This window comes from Physeter macrocephalus, chromosome 10 (genome assembly GCF_002837175.3).
Source record: "Physeter macrocephalus isolate SW-GA chromosome 10, ASM283717v5, whole genome shotgun sequence".
Lineage (NCBI taxonomy): Eukaryota > Metazoa > Chordata > Mammalia > Artiodactyla > Physeteridae > Physeter > Physeter macrocephalus.
In genome coordinates, this window is record NC_041223.1 from 32,320,715 (window position 1) to 32,341,062 (window position 20,348).

A 20,348-nucleotide genomic window follows, 5' to 3' on the forward strand; every position below is an offset into this window, starting at 1 on the left:
GGTACGCGGGCCTCTCACTGTTGCGGCCTCTCCCGTTGCGGAGCACAGGCTCCGGACGCGCAGGCTCAGCGGCCATGGCTCACGGGCCCAGCCGCTGCGCGGCATGTGGGATCTTCCCGGACCGGGGCACGAACCCGCGTCCCCTGCATTGGCAGGCGGACTTTCAACCACTGCGCCACCAGGGAAGCCCAACTGTGCTTTTTAATGTAGTAACTGCACAATAAATACTAATTGAATATAGGTGAAAGCAGGATGAGAACTGGCAGAAATTAGTGACCGATTCTACATTTTTCATCTCTTTTGCTGTTTAAAAGAGTCCACTTATATTTTAGGATGAGTTTTCTAGTGGTGTGAGAAATTTAAAAATGTAACAGTCGTAAAGAGGTTCTTTAATTGACCGTTTAGCTCAAATCTGAATTAAACGTTCCCAGGCTGAACTTTTCTGACATGGGCCAGAAAACCCATGTGTTTGAACAGTGAACTTGAGTGCTTTGACTTCTTATGCTAGGCCTCTAGATAACCTTGGGGTAGCTGTTCTTCTGTTGTTGTTTACTTATTCGAAAGTAAGTCTTGTGAAGATGTAGACAGTTAACTCAAGGAATGATTCTTTTTCTTTCTTTGGTGATTGTCTTACAGCCTGTTTCATGCTGGTGTTGACTACCTCAGACCCCCCCAGGGTAAAGAAATCTCTAACAAGGAGGCCATTTCTTCCTACTCCTTCAATAGACACTTTCTCAGAAACATTAACAATCAGATGTACTTTGAAGATGCTGTTAAGCTGATAAACAGTAGTGCAAAATCGCTTTGATATTCTGTTTTGTGGAAGGAGATGAAAGATGGTCTGTCTGGTTTATTACCGGTTAAGGTTAAGGCAAGCAGTGAATGAAAGCATGTTCTCAATTAGTGCTTGTTTTACACCTGCAATTTATCTATTTAAATTGAAAGATAACCTACAGGTGTGCCGCCGCCGCCTGTACTTAGGAGCTTCAGGCAAGCCAGGTCTCTTTACCTACTAGACGTGTAAGATTTTGCCTTTGAATTTTCAATTTGGGTTCCTTGGTTTGCCTTCTAGTTTTCTTCCCAGTATAGTCTGTAGGATTTATTTGCTGGAAAAATTGAGTGTACCTTTGAAAAGGAGTTCTGAACTTGAACATATTTTAAATTAGTGTTAATATTGGACTGAAAAATATGATTGTGTTTTATTAAATCAAAGTAATGGATGTGTGTAATTGAATCGAGTTTCCTTTGCTTATCATTTTTGTCTGTGTGGTTTCTGGACAGTTTCTGACATTGTACCCTTTTGGAGAAGTTACCTTTGCATCATGATTGGAACTTGTTTGAGGTTATAAGTCATTCTGGTGAGACAGGAAATGTTCCCTGGAAAATACTGGGCTGATTTTCTTTTTCAGTTTGTGAATTATGAGCTCGGTTCACCAGATTGCATTTTGGCATTTGACTCTCCCAGGGCAGAGTAATGGCCAGCTTTATTTTGTGAGTAACTGCAGATGCCTTTTTGCAGTTTGGGTCAGTTTGTTTGTTTATTTATTTTGGATTTGTTTATTTATAAATGATCTGTGAAATTTTAAGCCAAATGGGATACAAAGGAATTTCTGGTTTTCAAAGGTTCTTTTATTTTGCATTCAAAAGGCAATTTTGCCTTTATTTTTAGAAGTTAAATATGTTACAGCTGTTGAGTAATTTACCACCTCCTGCCCTCACCTCTGCTGAAATAATTTAAGGAGAAAAATATAGATTGATTTTGTATGCCTGAATGTTAAGCTGAGACAAACTTCATCTTTGTGGCTTTATGTGATCCTTAAGATTGTAGAAAAACCCTAGATTCAGAGAGAAGATATGAGGTTTTTGTTTTTTTTTTTTTTTAATCAAAAGGCAGATGTACCTACTTTGACTACTTGTTTGAAACATGACAAGTTGAGAATAGTGAGAAGCCAAGGACAATTAAGCTCAGGAAATGGCTTCACATGTTGCCTATTGCATCCCGGACGATTTGGATAAAACAGAAACAGTTGTGATGCCAAACGCCCTGTAAATTTCAAATGCGGGTGTAAAGTACGGCTTTAGCAGTTTATGAGCGGACTTAATACAGAGCTTTGCCCACAGGTCTTCTGGTGACTTTCAGCTTTCTTTACAAAAATGCAAGATATTTGGGACCCTTTCATATTGCTAAATGAAAAATGGTGTGTATTTGGCTCCGTAAAGCAAGTAGCCTTGAGAGATGGGCCTGCCTAGAAATTGACTACATTTTTGTGGGAGAACGGGTGAAAAGGGCAGTTTCCTGTGTTGCTGCCAAAAGGTCTGAACAATTTGTAGTAGCTTGTGGCTGGAAAACAACTTCAGTGAGGCAAAAACAGCAACTGCAAACTGGTTCTGGGTATGTGTGAGAAAATGCTCTTCTTTCCTACTTGATTGTTGGGCTTTATAGAAATTTTATATAGTGAGTTTTAAAACTCAGCTGCTTAAAGTGGTATTTTGGTTGACTTGGATAAAAATCTGGGGAAATATATTTGGAGGTAGCCCAAGTGGTACATAGTGTGATACTTAAAAAAGGGCAGCATTTATACTTTGCTTTTACTGTAACCATGGGCTTGGGAGGGTAATCTGTTTTTCTCCTGCCTTAAAAAGCGCAGGTAAATCTTGGCATCTAAGGCGTGTGTTTTTACAGGAATGGATTTTTTTAGTTAACTTGTTAGGCGTGTGTTTTCTTAGTTCACTTGGGCGGTGTGTTCCATTTTGTATTAGAAGTATCTTTATAAAACATACATGTGAAACTACTGGTAATTACCACTTAATGGTACTGACAGTGTGCCAGGCACCATGCTCATGTCCTTATATTGGCTATGTCGTTTACTTCTCTGGAGAGGGAAAAAGCTTAGGGTAAGTGTCAGGTAACTAGAAAATGGTTGAAACCGGCCAGGATTTGGAGTCTGGTCTGTGCGTTACTAATTATATCAGAATAGTTACTATTTCAGATACTCATTTTGTAGAATTAAAATCTGTTAAAGATTTTTTTTTTGGTAGAATGGGCTTGGATATGTGGAATAAAGATAGACTTGGTTTGATTTAGTTTTAATGTTTTCACTAAGCGTTTTTTCAGTTGCAGCTTTCACCAGACCTGAGCATCTGTATACTTACTGTTGCCTAAATGCTCCAGACTTTACTTTTTTGGCCTTTTAGTAAATAGGCTGGTTCTCATAATCTAGCACAGTGATTCTCAACCAGGATGGGGATGGGTAGGTGATTTTTGTCCTGTAGGGAACATTTGGCAATGTCTGGAGACATTTTTGATTGCCGTGACTTGAGGATGCGCTACTGGCTTCTCTGTGTAGAGGCCAGGAATGCTGCTAAACATCTTACAATGCACAGGACAGCTCTTCAGACAACAATTATCTGGCCAAAATGTCAAGAGTGCAGAGGTTGAAATACCCTGACCTAGCTAAAATAGGGCACAGACCAAATCTTACCAGAAACTGTTTCTGTTTTTGTGAAAAAATTTTTTTTTTTTTTTTGTGTGGTATGGGCCTCCCTCTGCCGTGGCCTCTCCCGTTGCGGAGCACAGGCTCCGGACGCGCAGGCCCAGCGGCCATGGCCCATGGGCCCAGCCGCTCCGCGGCATGCGGGATCCTCCCAGACCGGGGCGCGAACCCGGCTCCCCCGCATCGGCAGGCGGACGCGCAACCACTGCGCCACCAGGGAAGCCCTGTTTTTGTGAAATTTTTAAAAAAAAATTTATTTAATTTTTAAATTTATTTTTGGCTGCGTTGGGTCTTCTTTGCTGTGCACGGGCTTCTCATTGCGGTAGCTTCTCTTGCTGCAGAGCACGAGTTTCAGTAGTTGTGGTTCGGGGGTTTAGAGTGCAGGCTCAGTAGTTGTGGTGCATGGGCTTAGTTGCTCCGTGGCATGTGGGATCTTCCCGGACCAGGGCTCGAACCCGTGTTCCCTGCATTGGCAGGCGGATTCTTAACCACTGTGCCACCAGGGAAGTCCTGTGAGATTTTTTTTTTTAATAGAAAAAAACTCTGTTAATTTGGCAAGTTTTTATTCTCTATTCTAGAGGTGGCGGAAGAGGCTATCCATCTATCTGTCTGCTCACCTAGCCCTAAGCCAAATGACACAAGTTGACCTTGCACTGGATTCTGTCTTCTAGCTGCTCCTTACCTTCATCCCCTATTCTGACCTAGACGATCACAGCTTCAACTATTATCTGCCATTATCTTAGCCAGGATTAATTGACTACCTATTAAGAATGATACATGAAATACCTTAGCTTGAGGTGGGAGAAAAGCAAAAGAATGGAAGAAATACCCACCAAAGTTTTGACTGGGACGAAGGTCGTAGTGTGCCTCTCACTGTTATATTGAGTTCAGAGGATACAATTGTGAGTGATCTTCATAGGCCCACACATATCTACAGTGCCAACTGTTGACTAGCTTTTGTAAACTGAAAACAAATAGAATGGATGAATGGAATTTTCAGATAATCTGAAAAAGAAGAAATCTCTAGGTCCAATAGCTATCGCATAGCTGCCATATTGGTAGGGAAATTGACTGACTTTTGCATTTTGTCTTGTGAATTCTTGGGCCTAACCTTTGTGATTTTGATTAAGTGTAACAAGTTGCAAGGAGCAACCTGTACCGGTATCTTGATGTCTTTGCAAGTACTTGGGATGCTGTACCTCCTTTCTTTGCATCTTCATCCTTCAGAGATGGATTTTACCATCATTCTCTGCTCGTCTGATTTTTTGCAGGTTGCTTTAAGTAGGTATTTCTCAGAGTGAATTGTAATCATTGGCTTCCTCTCCTGCGGCCCTTACTAGGTTATGTGTCCTAGCACAGTACTCGGTATATAGTGGCCATTCCCTATACATGGAGTGGATGAATGGAGGAGGAGGAGGGGGAGGAGGAGGAGGAGGGAGGAGGTAGAGGAGGAAGAAACACCTTAGGAATCTTAAAACTCAGTAGTAGAAGACAGTTGGTAGAGCTTTGGAAACTCAGGGTGCCCGGAAAGGAGCCTAAGTAAGTGAAGGGTAGGAATTGTTATGTTAACTTGACCTTATTGGTGTTGCTTGTGCTGTGCAGAATTTTTTTTTTTTTTTTTTTTAAACATTAGCAGTCTGGGTGACTGAGGCGGGAAGGCTAGCCCGTGGCCTCGGCCATATCTGCAGGTCTAAGTGGTGTTCATGTCTTTTACCTGAGGTTCTTCTAAGCTAAATTACCCTCTTGCTCTGAAGGGCATATAGCCTTTGCATGTTCTCAAATCTGCCTATTTTCTGGCATATGTGATTTCAGTCTAGATTTCTCAACTGAGTAGTCAGGTCATGTACGGTCCCCCTCCAGGAAGAACTGAGATAGACAGATAGATAGATATTGGCTGTGTTGGATCTTCATTGCTGTGTGTGGGTTTTCTCTAGTTGTGGCGAGCAGGGGCTACTCTTCGTTATGGTGCGTGGGCTTCTCATTGCAGTGGCTTCTCTTGTCGTGGATCACAGGCTCTAGGTGCATGGGTTTCAGTAGTATGGCACACGGGTTCAGTAGTTGTGGCTTGTGGGCTCTAGAGTGCAGGCTCAGTAGTTGTGGCGCACAGGCTTAGTTGCTTCGCGGCACGTGGGATCTTCCCGGAGCAGGGATTGAACCTGTGTCCCCTGCATTGGCAGGCAGATTGTTAACCACTGTGCCACCAGGGAAGTCACAAGAACTGAGTTTTAAAGTGATAGAAATAACCCTTGAAACCCTGCAGTGATTTCCCTGTGGCAGCTCTCTTACAGCACATTGAGTTCTGGCCTTGACCTTTTGTTGCCTCCTTGGGCAAATTTGCTTCCTTAACTTTCACTTCTCCTGGACCTTGAATTTCAAGAGACACAGCTTTATTTTACTCTGGGGTTTATTATGTGCCTGAGTGCCACTGTTAGTGGCCTGGTTTAGAATAAATAGCAACTCTGTAATGCACCTGTTTTGTTTTTCTGTTGAATTACATAAAAACATTTATTAGACATTTTGATTCAAAATAGAGATAATTATGGGAAAAGCTGTTTCTTTCAGCAAAAGGCCCACTAGCCAGGCACCAGTGCTTATCACTGTGGCCACGCCATTGGACTTGTCCCTTGCAAATTGAACATGCCTGATTGCGCAGGTGTTTGCATGGCTGAACAAATTATATTTGGACAACGAACTGTTATGCCTGACAGTGATTAGAGAGGCAGGGCAGAGTTGCACATGGACTACTTTGGTAAGAGAATTGAGGAGAGAATATTACCAAACATTTTTGTAAAATAAGAGAAAACCAAGACTTTTTCTTTTCTTCTTTAATGGTTAAATGCCCTTAAACTTGTTAATATTGGAAGTCAGCCTTGTGCTGGGCAGATTTTTTTAAGAAAAAGAATGGCTGGTAACTTTTTTGTTTCTTATAACATTGACTTTGTTGAACACTCTCTGGTTTTCCTTATTGGAGGACAGCTGTAGTTAGATTGTGGCTGAGATCATAGGAAGATCCAATATCCAGTGTCATATATATTTTGTCTGTCATTTTTTTTGCTTTATGTACAAGTGTGAAATCTATGTCCAGGAGAGTGGCGGTGTGGGTTGACTAGGGAACTGTCATAGGATATATCTGGAAATCTCTAAGAGTCCTGTTCAAGTTCGTGGCCGTGAATTTGGATGGAGAAAAGTTATCATCATCACATGTTTTTTGTTTGGCGGCATGGGTGCAAGGCTGAAGTAAGGCCAGAGTTAGGTGGAGCCACAGAGCACACAGATGTGCTGGAGGACAGCGGGGCTGGGAGCTGAGGGTCTAATGGTGGCCCGTGGAATCCAAACTGCTGAAGGAGGGTAGTGAAGACAGGGCAGCAGGAAGGTGGTGGAGGCACAGGCTGCGCAGGGCCAAAGTAGTTGGGGGGGGCGGTGGTGGTTCAAGAAGCAGAGCGGAAGGGGATCGGAGGTTGGGATGAACGAAAATGAGATAATGGTAGGATCATATATAGGGCTGGGGCGGGATTTTCCAAGAAGTCATTTGAGAAGGTCACGACTGGCATTTAGAAAATGAGTAAACAACATGAGAGTTGGGGCCTTATCTAGCCTACACAGAATTTTACCTGAATTGAAGAAAGAAGGCGTCCCCTTTGGGAAAAGTTTTCCATTAGCAATTATCGTACCTTGGATCCACCTCCCTGGCTGGAGTGGAGCTCTGCCACTGCGTGAATCTTCCCCTTGGAAGAAGAAAGAGAAAGGGGAGTGGAAGGAAAGAGGTGCCCCTTTTTCCACAGAGGCAGCCCGCTGGCAGGGAGAAGGCTCACTGGGGAGAGGGGCTGGGGCTGGATTTGGCACAGACTGCCTAGGCTTAGGCTTTAGGTCTGATCAGAGTGACCATTTGAAAACTGTGTTTCCATTAAAACTGGGTGTGTTTACTGTGTATTTGTGAACTGGGTTGGGATGTAAATGTTTTACTCTGGGTCACAAAAAAATTGAAAGCTAGTGTTTGGGAACCATGGGAATGGGTAACTGAGGGTGTGGAGGGCAGGATCATGGGGTTCGCTTTTAAAGTAGGAACTAATGTGCGCACACACACACACACACACACACACACACACACACACACACCCTCTGTCTGTACCTTAGAGAAAGGAGTAGGAGTATGGGTAATAAAAACGATTTCGATTTGGAATGCATTGTAGGTTTGGGATTCAGCCTCCCTCTCCCCTAGTAGAGACTACACGTGGTCTGGTGGTAGAGAAAAGTATGGCCCAGGTATTGGTTGACCTTCTGGCTCAGCAGTAGGTCTGTGGAGCTTCCCTGTCAGACTGAGGGAAGTAGATTGGAAAAAAGTCGGCGCGTGGGTCATCGCCAAGATCCTGTAATTCTGTAAAAGCTGGGGGGTGAGGAGAGGGGGGCTTTTGATGTGCTCTGGGTCATAGGGAGAGAGCTTTCTGCAACTTAGAGTTATGGTGACCACATAGCACATCATCAGCCGTAGAAAATTGAAAATTAATTTTTAGAGGGTTGTGAGGGGACAAAACTCAGTAAAAGATCAAGGAGACAGTGGTGGGAATTGTGCGATATAAGTTCTGGCTTCTTTCTCCTTCTGCTGTCTTGATGATTTTTAAAAAATAAATTAGCATTAGCATCCCAGTGTGATCTTGGCTTTGCCTTTAGAAATGTGAAACAGACAAACACATCTGGTTGTTCCTGGTCCATCTCCCATTGCTTTGAGGAGTAAAATCTTGACAGTCAATTGTAAGGCCTTGTGTGGCTTTCTAGGCTGAACTCGGGAGGTGGCGAGTTTCGTTTCCCTTCGTACTGGACCCTGTTGGTCAGCTGTGGACAGTGGGAAGCAGGTGGCCACGTTCCGTGGCTCTTAAAAAAGGGATCAGGGCACCGTGAGAGGGGAGGTAGGTGGTTCGGGCGGAGGCCCAGTTTCCCGTGGATCTTTATCCCCGGTTTCCAAGAGTTGCCATGCCAACCCCTGGTCAGGTAGCCCATCTCTGGGTGGGCCCCTGGCTGGAGCAGTGGTGGATCAGGATTCTTCATCCGGCTGTCTAGTATGAATGAAGTATGGCAGAAAGGGCCACGCCCCACTCATTCTTCTGGGGAGCAAATGTGTTTTAGTTGAAACTCCTTATGTGTGTTTTCCTTAGAAGTGTTAAAATTTGCAGTTTTCAAGTACTTTCAGGTGTGTTATAGATTAATTGGACCTTTTAAAGGAGGCTTGGGGAGTTAATATTCCCTTTAATGACTGTTTCTGCAGGGGGGAAAATAATAATAGCTAAGATTTACTTAGAGTTTACTTTATGTCAGAAACCATCCTTCTATATTATTTTATCTTATCTGTACAGATAGCTAGGAATTAGATTTTCTTAGCTTCGTGTTACAGAGTAAGGATTGAGGCTCTCATCTCCAGCTTCACTTGTGTCATCCTCATCTCATTCCCCCACTGTGCTCACTCTGTCCCCAACCAAGTCCTCACTTCCTCTTGGGTTGGGGTGCATGTATGGTTTTTTTTTTCTCCCCCAAGGCACTGACTCAAAATCTGGCCTATCATGAGTCAGGGATTGCCTGTAGACAGGCGTGCAGAATTAGTGCTTCTCAGGCCTGCTGGATGTTAAATAACGGTTTAGAGCTGCTAAAGGTTGTCCTTCAAGGATGGTGCTGATGGTATTTGCTGTGCTCTATGAAATGTTTAAAGCTGAAAAGTTGTAAATGCTGGATTCCTAAGCAGAGTACAGTCAAGTGTGACTGTGACGTTTCTTGGGCCATGAAAGACTGTGTTTTTATGTTAAATAGCATTGGGTGGTCTAAGCTGCATTCCAGAGACAGTTCAGAGCCATGGCTGGTAATGACATCACCTCCACAGGTGCCAAATCATTCTTTTTTTTTTTTCCCCCCAGTATAGCCTGCCCATGCCTTTTTTTTTTTTTTTTTTTTTTTTTTTTTGAAGGACACTTAAGTACTGCTGTGAGGTTTTGTTGCAAAATAAGTGTGAAATCCAATTCTGGGTGTGTGTGTGTGGAAGTAGGGAGATGAAAATACAGTGCTTTTGGAAAACCACGCATGTCCAGAAATTCCAGTTTTAGGTTACTTGCGTTCAATCACTCCCAAGAGATTTTTATGGGGAAGGGTGGGGACAGAGGAGGGGATTCAGACTAGATGAGAAAAGTAGTTGTGGAAAAACAAAGTTGAGGGGCTTTCCCCCTAATCCAAGATGGGCCTGTAATGTTTCCAAGAGAACTCTGATTTCCAGTGTATTTCATAGAGGCTGAAGAGCTCTGATTCCAAATGTCAAGCTTGGATTCAAGGGATTGAATCTTTTTCATGATAAATGTATGTGTTTGTTGAATAAAACTTGGAATACAGAGAAACAAATAATAAAAGCCAGCCTCATTCCCACTTTCAGACCTAATCACTTAATATTGTATTGTTTTTATTATTTATAACCATACATTCAGTGGTTTAAATACTTCAGTAAATGCATATTTGTACATTTCACAAAGTAGGGCTCATACTATATGTTTGGTTTTGCCATGCCAAGTAGTTTTTTTAGAATGTAGAACTTTAGAACTATGAGGTACTTTAGGAGGTAATGAATCCTCCCTGTTTTTATTTTATAGATGAGAAAATTTAGGAAAATGAAGTTAAATGACTTGCTCTTAATTCCCATGACTTTCAGAGCTGGAATTAGAACTGGTTCCACCTAGCCCAGTATACTTTTAACTATCCCATTCTGCCTATTTTACTGGTGAAAATTTGTGAAGTATTATCCTCTAGGATAAATTAGAAAGCATTGCCCCAGAGAATTTATTTAATCCATCTCATATAACTTTGAGTCTGAAAAAAAGTGAAACATTGAGACTACCCAAACACACCTGTGTAGTTAATTTGCCCCAAGTGATTTGGAGAAGTTTAGAAACCATTATGAGATGGCTGGATTGCTGCTATTTTAGGATTATTTGATGTGAACCTGAAAGGAGTGAAGTTTAAAAATGTATGTTTTACACTAAACATAAGTGTCTTTGAAGTGTTTCTTTTCTGCCATGTTAAAACAATAAATGTCTTCAAACTTTTTAGTGGTTTTGCCAGACTGTTAGTTATCATCTCCTATGCCATATTTTGCTGAATTCCTGTAGGAGTTCTTAACTGTATAATTCCTTTGGCAATTGCTCACACAAGTCTTAACGGCATTTCTTCAACTGTTATCTTGAAATGTGGGCACATTATGAATGTTAACTTTCCACGGGGTTGTGTGAATGAGCAGTCTGGACTCTCAGCTCCTCAAGGACAAGGATGTTGTCTTGTCATTTTCCTTCTACCTCTCTCCCCTCCGCTTTGTCTCATCTCCATAGTACTAGCAGAGCACCTTGTAGGCTCATCCTATTATTACTATAACTTGTTGAAAGAGTTCTGAACATATTTAAGGCAAATTAGAGAAGATGGCCTCCTCTCTCCTCTCTGTGAGTTGATAGTCCTGCTGGTAACGTGGATTTCAGGAATATCTCTGCAGAAAAAGCAAGTCTAGTATGATTTGCACATTGCTTTGGTCAGTGGGTATTTAGATGTCCGTTTTGAGGCAGTTGTTATGGATTCAGACAATATACTGGCATACACAGCCTCAGACTCACCGTCACCTCTGTTTGACCTTAGTTAATCTAGAAGAAACCATATAAAACAGCTGACGGGAGAGCTCCTGGAGGGCTCTCTGAAAAGTAGGTGATGGAGAATCCTGTTTTTGTTTTTCTTGGAAAAATTCCTCTACAAGAAGCCTTCAGCATATTAAATTCTGCATCTTGAAGACTTATGATTTTGTACATTTCTTGACTTTCTGTATTGAGAGAAGAATTGAAGGTGGGATGAAGGGAATGAAGAAACTTAGTGTTGAAAATCTCAGGAGTAGGGAGTGGGGAAGAAAGGAAATAATTGCTGGGATATATGTGTAGTTGCGGGAAGAGGGAAAGGGAGTAAGAATGGAAAGAGATCGAGAAATAAGGATGAATAGCCAAATATTAGGGTGGGGACAAAATCTGAATGTCATTTGGCAAAGTTGATTATACTTTTGGTTTTTTTCCAGAAGTTTTTCAAGTGATTGGGGTGGGTGGGGAAATTCCACTAGAGATGACAGCTTAAGTGTTGGAGGAATATAATGGAAATAGTCTGAGTGACTAAAGTAGGAAGAAACAGAATTAAGAAAATTCTGTTTCTTTCTTTTTTTTCTGGCAATGCTCTGCGTTTCTTATGATGCTGTGCTTAATTTATTTCAAAAAGTTTGTTCAGTGTAGGATAAAGAATCTCCTTTTTGATCAACTCCTTTTTTTCCTGTCTCTAAGCTGCTTGCCTTAGAATAGGTGTGGAGGCCTCCCCATCACCCAACTTGCTCACTGTGGAGAAGTGTTAGGGCATAGAACATGTGATGCAAAAGGAGACCAATTCTAGGAGCTGGCAGCATCCACATCACTCAGGGACCAAGTACACTTGTATGATGTGTGTGCGCGCACAAGTGTGTTCTTTTCCCTTAAAGAAGTCTCGTGTTGCTAGAGTGTGATCTTATTTCTCTTGCGAAGTCTTTTAAAATTCATTATATTTAAGTAACAATGGCTCTGCATACTTTCCAGCTGTTTGGAATTATTTTCCAACTGTTTCTGTTTGGTTCAGTGAAAAGAGTAAAATAATTTGGGAATTAATTTTACGATTGGAAAAGGAACACTACCTCCTAAAGATATTTATGTTTACCATTGGGTTCTAGTATCAGTCGTATTATTTCCTGACCCGGGGCTGGGCCGCTTCTGACATAAGCGTTAGGAACTGAATTGTGTCAGCACTGCTACTTAAGGTGTTTATCTTAATCCAGGCGTCCTTGGATCCTGCCAGCGAGCAAGGTGGTAGCAGTGATCGCAGAGCTGGGCTACACGTGTGAGTTCCGAGGAGCTCGGGTGATTACCCAGTGAATCCATTCCTGGTAAATGTGAGTCGGTGTTTTTCTTTAGATGCTCTGTTTTGACCACATGAGAGGCAGTGGTATTTAAGTTATTTACAGTGACATTCTCCTAAGACGGAATGAATATTCCTGAATTCTATCTCACAGGGCCCTGTTATGCAGCAGAGGTAAGTAGAGGATGTCTACCAGTGAGGCACCAGCCGCAGAGCTGGTTGAGATACAGTCCAGATTTTGGTATTTGGGTTGGTTGGCTTTTCTGGAAGATAAGCTTATATCGTGTTTATATAGGCATATCCTAAAAGTTCTTTGTGACTGTTACACAGTATATTTAAGTGTTCCAGAAGAATAAAATAGTGCATTTCTTGTCTTATGACTTCGGACTGATAGCCACGGCTGCTGCTTTCTTGCGCAGGTACCCCTTCACTTTTTCCTTGTTCCTGCTTTCTGCCCTCATTTTCTGTGCCACCTTGAGCGGTGAAAGGAAGCAGATCTTCCATACTTCCATCTGATAAATGCTTTGCATGAAGGAGAGATTATGACAACGCCTGTAGTTTAAAAAAAAAAAAAAGGTAGCCACTAGTCTACATTTTTTTACTGTTTTTAAGCCTGTGGGGCATTGGAAGCTCCACAGTGTGAAGTGCATTGGGAAAAGAAAAACCAAGAGGAAAGAGTGTTTTGGAAAAATGAGCTGCATTTGAGAAAACACTGAGGGGCAAATTCATTCAGAAACATGAGCTCATCACCTGGTTGATAAAATAAGTTCATGCAAATGAGAAATACCTGGCCAGGAGGTTAGGTTGCTGCCTTTTCTTACGATATTCTTTAAAAAAAATCCCTCAGTCACTTAGCTCAGTTTAGAATTTCTTAGATTCTTTGGTGTTTGTGATACAAAGGATTGGCTACATTATTTTTTCAGGCACCTCCCAGACCTAAACTTACATGATTCAGGAGGACTGTATATCCCAAAACATATTATCATAGGACTTATTTCAGAGCCATTTCTATTTTCTTCTTGCTTCTCTTAGAATTCAGTACCTTTTTGAAGATAACAACCTTTTAGGTCAGTCTTAACCCATGAGAACCAATCATGCAGGTGAAGATAGTAAGTCCTACACTCCTCACATTTTCCTCGTATGAATCTTAAAAGATGGCATGAGATTTCTCATTATAAATGTGCCAAATAGTGTTTATTCTATTAGAGTGTCATTTAGTTTAATATTAGGCTTACTTTATTGAATCATTAAGGTGATTATCTTGGATAATAGAAAAATAAGATGATGATGCCTGGAATTGTTTGGAAAAATAGGTACCCTCAGTTTCTGTTTTTAAAGGTGTTTTCTTATGCCCTCATTTCTTTCTAACCAAATGGACTAAGCATAACTTTGTACAGAGTGGTGTGTGTTTTGCTCTGGGGGATATAGAGATGATGAGTAAGACAGACTTGTTAAGTATGGTGGGTAAGATGTGGGCATAGGGCCAGTACTGTAGAAAAGTTGCTGAGCTCTGGAAGCGGGGAAGGGAGTGCTGTGGGCATCTGGAGGAGGGAAGGATGGCAGGGAAGTCTTCGGCAAGGCCATAGCCTGGTAACTGGATTTTGCCCGATGGCGGAGGTGATGGGCATGCTTCTCAGTTTGTTCACTTCTGAGAAGAGTCTGGAGGAGTGAGCCTGGAGACTCTTGGCTTTTATCCCCCTCAACAATAGAAATCATCATGGACAGTACCGAGCGGAAAAGCTAGAAAGGAGGGTCTGGCCAGGGCCTGCATGTCAGGTGGACGACTTTGGGTTTTTTTTTCTGCAGTTACTGAGGTTTTCCAAACAGGTGAATGATGTGATCAGAACTGGAGTTTAGGGAGATTAGGTGGGTAGCCCTATTCAAAGCAGGGCTAACAAATTTATGAGAAACTATTAGTTATGAGAAAACATTTGCCTGTTGGTAATTTATTTACTGGTTTTACTTACTTTAATTAGAGTCTACTGTTTGTAATTATAACTGCGTTTTTTTCCTACAGTACAAAAATCAAACTGTTTTTTAGGGCATTCTCCACTGGAGATAACTAAGTACATACACTTCAGATGAAAGTGAGGAACCTTCTCCACCAAATATATTTAGATATTTATTTTGTAATTAATCCTGGCTCTTGGCATTCTCTTGCTGGTTTTTTTTCTGAAGGCATTTCTTAAGCCCTTCTCATAACAGTGTTTTGAAGACATTACTTGATTGAGTGGGTGTGTCCCGATTTCCTCTCTACCTCCAATTTATTAAGCATTTAGTTCCATTTCAGTATGCTATGTTAGGGCATTTCTTGTCCCATTTTTGACAGTAGTTTGTCTTTAATCCTTGTGAACATTATTTGATGTTGTTAGTCTTGAAATTCAAAGTAAAGGTATCTTGGAAAGAAAGTCAGAATCTCATAGCTCATAAGTGAAAGAGTTGGAATCAAAACTCACATCCGCCCGTTACTGAATCATGTTATACTGAGTCATTTTACATCTGCAGGTCTCAATTTCCTTATCTGTAAAATGGAGGCATTGACAGTACATTTCTCATACAGTGTCTTTGGGAAGTTAAGTGAAATGATAAGTGTGCTGGCATAGCTTGTTTATAAGCCATCTTTTAAACAAAATGAATTATAGATGCACAGCGTTTATGAATCTAACATCGTTGATTCAACTGATAAGTAATTTTATATTTGGAATTTTAAAGTTATTTTTCTTTTCAGATTTACAATGTGAAATTACCCAACTTTTAAAGCCTTTAGCACTCTTTTACTTTTCGGTACTATAATGAGTGAAACTTGTATTCTCAATAGTTTCTTTTAATTTTTCTCCACAGACTGTCATTCTACACGTTCAGCTCTGTTTTGTGTTAATTTTTACTGCCTTTCCCCCCTGAAATACAATAGTCCTGTAGTGTCCTAGTGGAAACATTGTTCTCTTTGTTTGGGCTAAAGAAGTGCCTTTGTCATTCCTTTGAGACATTCTGCAGATGCCATTTTGCAGTTCTGAAAAATATGTCGCTGTCCTCCTTGTGCTGTGTTAAATTGTGTGTGTGTATGGCTTGGTATTTTAATGAAGTTGTAGTGAAAACTTGACAGTGATACTTGTCATATGATGATAAGACAAAGAAAGGTTCTTTCCTGATTGAATGTAGATACGTGTTCCCTGTCTCTCTCTAGTGCTGTGTGGTCTGAAAGTAGATCTCTCCTGCACTCACATGTTTGATGCTTTTTGACTAACTTCATAGGAAACTGTTAAAACAACTTCTTCTGACATGTACTGCTTTTTAAAGATCTCTTAATTTATATGTTCTGAATAGCATTTTAAGTGGCAAGTACACAGTCTAATTTGCTAAGTGGCTTTAATCCTTGTAATAAGAAGTGGGGCAAAAATCTTTGGGGAAATTACCCTGATAAAATCCAGGAAATTCCTTTCATTCTTTTAAATCCAGTTAAAATCTAACTTAAAAAAAAGGCCTCTGATGTAACAGTGTCTGAAAGCATGTGCTTCTTAGAGTAATTTCTTGTAGATAGTGCCAAGCTCAAGGAAGAATAGCATGAATGTACCTCTGTGTTTTAGGTAAATCTATACCACATGGCACATGACCAGTTTATTATAACTTTGCTGGGACTTAGTCATCCTGTTTTGCACTGCTTTAAAAGTGCTAAAGCAGGAGTATAGAAATAAAGGGAGAAAGCTTCATATTTTTTACTTTAATGGACTTTAATCTATTAAGATATTTCTTAATTATAATAATATATGTTCAGTGGAGAAAACTTGGTAATATAGAAAAATACAAATAAAGCAAAATTTCCCATTTGCCCACATTCAGAAACAACCATTGTTACCATTTTGGCTGAGCATTTCCAGTGTTTTATCTGTGAAATCAGAGCATTATGGGGTAAAATCAGAGCATTATCCTTTTTTCTTTTAAACGATTCTTTAAAAAAATTTTAATTTTATTTATTTATTTTTGACTGCGTTGGGTCTTTGTTGCTGCACGCGGGCTTTCTCTAGTTGCGGTGAGCTGGGGCTACTCTTCGTTGCGGTGCGCGGGCTTCGCGTTGCGGTGACTTCTCTTGTGGAACACAGTTGCAGACCACAGGCTCTAGGCGCGTGGGCTTCAGTAGTTGTGGCTTGTGGGCTCTAGAGCGCAGGCTCAGTAGTTGTGGCACGTGGGCTTAGTTGTTCTGTGGCATGTGAGATCTTCCCCGACCAGGGCTCGAACCCATGTCCCCTGCATTGGCAGGCAGATTTTTAATCACTGCGCCACCAGGGAAGCCCCAGCATTATCTTTTTAAACCTGCTTATTTTCCCTTGGCAAAATACAGTGGATGTATCTCTAAACACTTTTCTTAAAATTGTGAAGTATAGTTGATGTACAATATTGTTAATTGCAAGTATACAGCAAAGTAATTCGGTTATACATATGTATATATCTATATTCTTTTAAAAATTTTCCATTATAGTTTATTACAGGATATTGAATATTGTTCTCTGCACTATACAGTAAATCCTTGTTGTTTTTCTATTTTATATATGATAGTGTGCATCTGTTAATCCCATACTGCCAATTTATCCCTCCCTCCCTTCCCCTTTGGTAACTTTAAGTTTGTTTTCTGTCTGTGTCTGTAAATTTTTTTTAAAATATAAATTTATTTATTATGGCTGCATTGGGTCTTCATTGTTGCACGCGGGCTTTCTCTAGTTGCGGTGAGCAGGGGCTACTGTTCGTTGCGGTGCGCAGGCTTCTCATCGCGGTGGCTTCTCTTGGCGTGGAACACAGGTTCTAGGTGCGTGGGCTCGGTAGTTGTGGCTCGCTGGCTCTAGAGCGTAGCCTCTGTAGCTGTGGCGCAGGGGCTTAGTTGCTCTGCAGCATGTGGGATCTTCCCGGACCAGGGATCGAACCCGTGTCCCCTGCATTGGCAGGTGGATTCTCTTTTTTTTTTTTTTTTTTAACATCTTTATTGGAGTATAATTGTTCTACAATGGTGTGTTAGTTTCTGCTTTATAACAAAGTGAATCAGCCATACATATACATATATCCCTATATCTCCTCCCTCTTGTGTCTCCCTCCCATTTGGTAGTGTATATATGTGTATATATTTGTATATATGTGTATATTTGTGTATATAGTGTATATATTTGGTAGTGTATATATGTCCATGCCACTCTCTCACTTCGTTCCAGTTTACCCTTCCCCCTTCCCGTGTCTTCAAGTCCATTCTCTACGTTGGCAGGCGGATTCTTAACCATTGCCCCACCAGGGAAGTCCTGTAAATTCTTAAGATAGTAGTACTTAATTTTGGAAATGTTACTCCATGGGGCATTCATGCATTAGATAGACTCACTTGAAAGTTCTCAGTTAGTGGAAAGTCTGTGCATTTATTGCCTAAAGATGTACGAGTCAGAAAAGGATAGGCTAATCATTTTGGATGTTTTCCAGGATCATAAAAGCATAATAAGTCTATATTAGAACTGTTAAGAAGCCTTTGAAACAAGTAAAGATCTGATCACATAAGCCCTGGCTTGTCCTGGACAACTGGCTCACTGATTTCCAGCAAGAGCTGATTCTGCTGTGGCCCGACTCCTGTAGTCTGGGGCAGAGGTACACAGGGATTACAGTGTGTGTATATGTCTAGCCATCAGCTGGGCTTGTTTTAGACAGTGATACCAAGCCCTGTGTCATCCCATTCCATCTGTTTCTTTTAAAAATAAATATACAATTGGTACAGGACAGATCCTGTTACAATAAACTCCACGGCAGAAATAAACTTTCTTTATATGGGTATTCCTGTATAATTAAAGGTTGAGGTGGGAGGAAACCCTCCCCCTGCGATTGGTGGATACTCAGACCAGTCCTTCTCCAAAAGAGAAAAAGAACCTCAAGCCTGGTTCTTATTACTCTAGGATCCAATGGAAGAATATTTACTTTTGATATTAAGATGATAAGAGAGCAGAAACAAATTTCCTTATCTTGTTATAACTGTGCTGTTCTGTTTCTTCATTCAACATTTATTGAATTAGATGTTCTGATATATATAGTTAACGTGGAATTACAGGGGATAATGGGAACAGATAAAAAGGGATTAAGGAGGAGGATATGAGATACCTGAATTACAGCTGAACCCAAATGGCTTGAATAGAACTAGGCAAATTCTTTATGGAGCGTGGCTGTGTCTATGATGGGAGGAAAAGATCAGGGAGATGGTGACAAAGGGGGAAGTTAGGTGTGGCAGCTAAGTTGATTATTTAGGAGTGCTACATTTCACCCTTTTTGTCTAATATATATGTACACACACATTTCTATACATTTAAGTATAATGTATATTTATGTGTATATCACCTTACATAGGTCAACTGCAGGTACAGTCCTTCCCTCCCCGAGCACAGACCATACAAAGTCCTGTTGACCTACTGCATCTAGTTGCAGTGACTTGTCTCATAGAACACTCGTGTACCGGTGATGTTTATTCCTCTAGCTTCATTTCCATCCAGATCGTTTGTCAGTGATCAGCTGCATTTTTCAGATTTCCCCCCTGGACAGTGCTCTGCCCTGCCCTGTCGCATAGCCATAAATATTGCTCTGGGCATAGCTCGTCCTTGAAGTGTGATTCCTGATCAGATCTTACTGCCCCTTGTTCTGTCCTCTGGGAAGAGTGCCTTCATCAGTCACGTAGACCTCAGTGCCGCCTTGGGGGAGGGGCTTCATTACTCTTAGCCCATCTGAGTTGACTTGGCCATTCTTGGCATTCTGCTTTCTCTGCCAGTGGGTATGGCTGGAGAGGTAGCCACTCCCTGCTGGGCTGCTTTGCCATGTACCAGACTTCTCTTTCAGAGCCTTGTGATTTGTGAGAGAGTGTGTGTACCATAAACGCGCAAATAACTTGATCCCCATCCACACCCCCAAAGTTTTATTCTGAGTGTTCTGTGGTTTAAAAATCAGCAACAGAGCTATTGTTAGGTTTGGTCACAAACTGCCTGTGTTTAACCTTATACCTGGAAGCTTGGGTTGGATTTTTTTTTTCTTCTTTTTTTTCTTCAAGTGTAGACAGGGGAAGTGGACAGTCTAGACAGAGGAGAGTCAGCATTAATGAGGACACGGAAGCATTTCGTGTTGAGGAGGCTGGTATAGCTGGAGTTGAGGGTGTGTGTGAGAGGGCATATGGGAAGCAGAGGATGAGCTGCAGGTCTGGACTCTGCGGCCAGTCGGTGCTGAACCCAGGAAGTTACACTGAGGAGTTTGGTCTCCGTACTCCCTGCAGAGCCACTGGAAGCCTTTCACAAATTTTCATTGCTATTATTTTTTTGAAGTAAGAGGCATAATTACAAATATCTGTGTTTTGGAAACATTACCCGCCAGGTTTTCTGAAGAATTGCCAGATTTCCCGGGGTATTTGTGCTGGTGATTTTTACCCTCGGTTAAAGGTGTCTGCCCAAGGAAGCCTCCTTTCATATTTCTTTTATTTATGGCTTCTAGGTGACACTTCCAACTCCAGTCAGCACTTGTGTATTTCTGTTCAGTAAAATCTGGTGCTATGATTTGGGTGGTATTTATTGTACAGGTGACTAGGATCAAACATTTATTTAACTTAATTTTAATAGTAAATCTCATTGTTACTAGTTCAGTACATTGTTTTTACTACACAATAATAATCTGAAGCTTGGCAATATTGATTTAAGCAGGTGTCTTTGGTATTTGTTGCTCTGTATTATGAGGCAAATTTGTGCCCAGTCTTACTGTGTTCCAGGCTGGGCGTTCAAAGATGAGGAAGAAGGGGGCTTCCCTGGTGGCACAGTGGTTGAGGGTTCGCCTGCCGATGCAGGGAACGTGGGTTCGTGCCCCTGTCCGGGAGGATCCCACATGCCGCGGAGCGGCTGGGCCCGTGAGCCATGGCCGCTGGGCCTGCGCGTCCGG

General features: G+C 41.4%; 1 protein-coding gene across 16 annotated transcripts in view; it reads left to right on the forward strand.

The window, feature by feature from the left end:
- The window catches only part of EPB41L2 (erythrocyte membrane protein band 4.1 like 2), a 214,214-nt gene that overhangs the window by 46,521 nt on the left and 147,345 nt on the right, over positions 1-20,348 (forward strand). For 12 of the 16 annotated variants that reach the window (XM_024122563.3, XM_024122552.3, XM_024122558.3 and 9 more), the window contains exon 2: positions 12,346-12,459. The exons of 3 other annotated variants lie outside the window; for them this stretch is intronic. The gene's annotated coding sequence lies outside the window, so the exon portion shown is untranslated. The remainder of the gene's footprint in view (positions 1-12,345; positions 12,460-20,348) is intronic. One more of the 16 variants, XM_055087505.1, reaches the window with a different exon arrangement.